Here is a 3,384-nt window from a genome sequence, read left to right on the forward strand (position 1 = left end):
CTGTATCAACAACTTCTATTTCAGTGAAGGCTGCTGATGGGCTTTTTTTCATTTATGGAGATGATACCAGGCTGTTCTTTTTCCAATAATACAACCATACCTTGCTCCATTCTGTGTAGCCTTTCCTGTACAACATTTCTTGTAGAAATGGGAGATTAATTCCCTATCACAGTAAAAAGCTCTCTGGTCATTTTTTAGACTTAGTTCTACTAGAATTTCAAGTCTCCATGTAGCAAATTTCTTCATTTGATTCTCAGACTTCAGGGCACAGAGGCAATTTGATTCTCAACCTCCAGTCCAAAGGATTGATCCTTAAAGGCAAGGAATGATGGTTTAATCACACCAAAAGGATACAGCAATTAGAACTTGAACTAAATCTGGACTTGCAACAAATGCTGGTGGAGAAATTTGTGAGCTCTATGTTCTTCATCTATAGCATGGTCTCTCACTCTTATGAGCTGCAACAAGAGCAAAAGGCTGTGAGAACAGTGAAGTAATGTTGATAACACTATTCTCACATCTAGAGGGGTTCAAACACACCATTATTAGCTTGTATAGGAATCTTAATTATTGGAATGAAACCCAGTGAAAAAGAAGCAACAATGCACTGATGGAAACAATTTTCACATTGCAGCATATTCAAGGGCAGGAAATAAAGCATACCAAAATCTTATGTTAAGATAGTGGCAAGAAGAAAAAGAGAGTTAGATAAAAGATTAATTAACCCCATGGTCAAAATTAGAAGAAAAACCTCTCCTATTCCTTCTCCTTTTTTATTTAAATACAAAGATTTTGAGTCTTTCACCCTCCATTCTGAGCGCTGTGAAACTTTAGGAAACCTCGGTGGCGCTAGAGAAAAGATGGATCTCTTCAGCTAACCTGCAGAGGACAGAGTCCAAGGGGAGTCAGAGGGCCAAAACCAGAAGCCTTTGAAGGGAGAGACAAGTTCAGCTCATCTGGCAAACACACTTCTCTCTTTCGCTACTGCCCTAATTTTTTAGGTTGCACAAGCTGGCAAAGAAAGGGTGCAAATGTCTTGCCACAGTCTGAATCAGTTTTTCCACTGGACATCCTGGAAGGGATCTGTCCTTGTTATCTACTGAAATGTTGACAATGTAAAAAGAAAATCTATTTTTATCACCACCATTAACTTCGAGGAATAACCACAGTTAGCAGAAGGATAACTTAGCTAACAGGGAGCAGCCTGAGCCACAGCAACACTGCCTGGCTTGGGACTCCCACCCCTTCACTGACTTAGCTTTAAAAAGAACACAACACTGGGGCAAGAACCGATGGCAAAGAGTAACTCCAGGCGTGCAACTGAAAGAAAAACACGGCTGCACGGACATTCATGGGAAAACCTGATCCAAACTGTCATTACCAAATACCCCCCAATGCAGATAAGGCCCAGCTGTAGCTGTGAAGATGACTTTCCTCTCTGGAGATGAGCCAAGCTGGAGGAGGATGTGTCCCACCACCATTGCCTTGATGTTTGAGTTACTGCCAACTATGGCGTAGAGAATTCATCATCTGTCAGTGACCTCCAAGATCAGTCAAAGTTTTCATTGCTCAGAAAGGAAAAATCACATGAAAAGTAAAACATCTGTTAGGAGAATAAGCTGCATTTTATAGTGTTTGCTGTATGCAGCAACGTGTCTGTAATCTCAGACCATGTTTGCTGTGCCATAGTCACTCTGCAGCTCTCCTCACTGCACAGTTCTGATGCCCAAAGTCACCTTGAGTGGTGCAAGTATTAATTTCTGTCAGTGGTGTTTTAAATGTTTGCATAGACAGAGTTATCAAGGCAAGTGTGAGCAGACTGTAGGTACAGACAGAGCGGCTCCTCACTTGCCTGTCCTTTAGGAGCTCTGCTCCAGCTACGTACCCAGCAGCCACCGAGTCTTTCCTTACACATAGTCTGGAGTGTAAAGTCATAGTAGTATTCAAAAGGTTAAAGCAGAGTGAACTGTTAATTTTAATGCTTTCTCTAAGCTTCAGTTTTAATAAGCGAAAATGATGTTCTTATTTGCAGTAAAGTGGTGTTATAAAATTCTGTCTGTCAAGCTCATTTTAAAACCATGGAAATAAATGATCTGACAAAATCAGGCTATTAGACAAGTGAAGAAGAGTGATTTCCATAAAAGTAGAGGAGCTGTTCCTTAATTTCACACTTGGTAGTCTTTTGGGTCGACTAAATTTTTAAATAAGTGATAAAATTATATTAGCGCAATTGCATTTTTATAGATTTTTTTGGTCATTGTACTCTTTTTCAATTCTTTTATTTTAATTCAAACCATTCTGCTGAAAGGTTACCTCTCAACTTATGTTACCTCATAACAGTTTCTGCTCACACAACAGAACTGTAGGTTCACAAATCCTCCATATAAAAGTATCCAGAACGACCACACTGACCCAAAAGTATTCTAAAGTGGAAAGATCATTTTATTGTAGTCACATCTTGCTGAAGTGCTGGCCCTTCACACTGAATTTGACTCTTGCAGGAACAGATGGGCTTTGATTCCATGTATGAGCATTTTCTTTGGGAGCAGACTGCAATTTTCTTCATCTACACTGCACAGGCAAAAGCCAAACACCTTTTCCATGTCCAGGTGAGTGTGGCAAGGCGAGCCTTTATACAAAGAGAAGTCACTGATCACCATATCTGCCAATTAAGATCAGACAGGCCTCAAAACACACAGCTCAATGCTGAGAGATGTCAAAATATGTTCAGGGGCTGGTGCCCCTCAGACACATTCCAGATGACAGGAGGGAAACTGCTCATACTCAACTTTCCCCTTCACTTGAGAAACAAGGGAAGTTTCCACACCCACAACCCAAGGGAAAATTTCTGTTGCCAGTTTTCCCAGCCTATCCTGAGCAGAGAGGAGCAAGGCTGTGTCTTCTCCTCACCTGAGCCCACACACCTATTTTGACAGCAGAGTTGGCTGCATACAGGAATTTGGAAACACTTCTAAACCCTTGGCAAAGGTTGTGGCACAATTCCTCCACCTCTGGAAATTTACGACATTTACTTTTTTCTGACAAATCAAATCACACATTTCAAGACAGAAGCTAATTCTCTTCCTCATAGATTGAAATAATACCCTGATAATTATATTGCAGTAGAGAGGTCAATATAGAAGAACTTTGACCTTTTATGAGGTCAATGACTCTTCATCTCATATTGCTCAGTTTCATTTGTTTGTTGAGAGAAGAGATCCAATACATTGATACACAGGTTGTGACATGCTGTTTGAACATTAGCTTACTATAATTGGTCATGTCATCATGCATCATATTAACAATATACACAAAAGTGCCCTGAAACAATTGTCTTATAGATCCATCACATATCATAACAAAGCTTCTGGGACTGTTATCCAG

This window comes from Corvus brachyrhynchos, unplaced genomic scaffold, assembly GCF_000691975.1.
Source record: "Corvus brachyrhynchos isolate BGI_N302 unplaced genomic scaffold, ASM69197v1 scaffold26, whole genome shotgun sequence".
NCBI lineage: Eukaryota > Metazoa > Chordata > Aves > Passeriformes > Corvidae > Corvus > Corvus brachyrhynchos.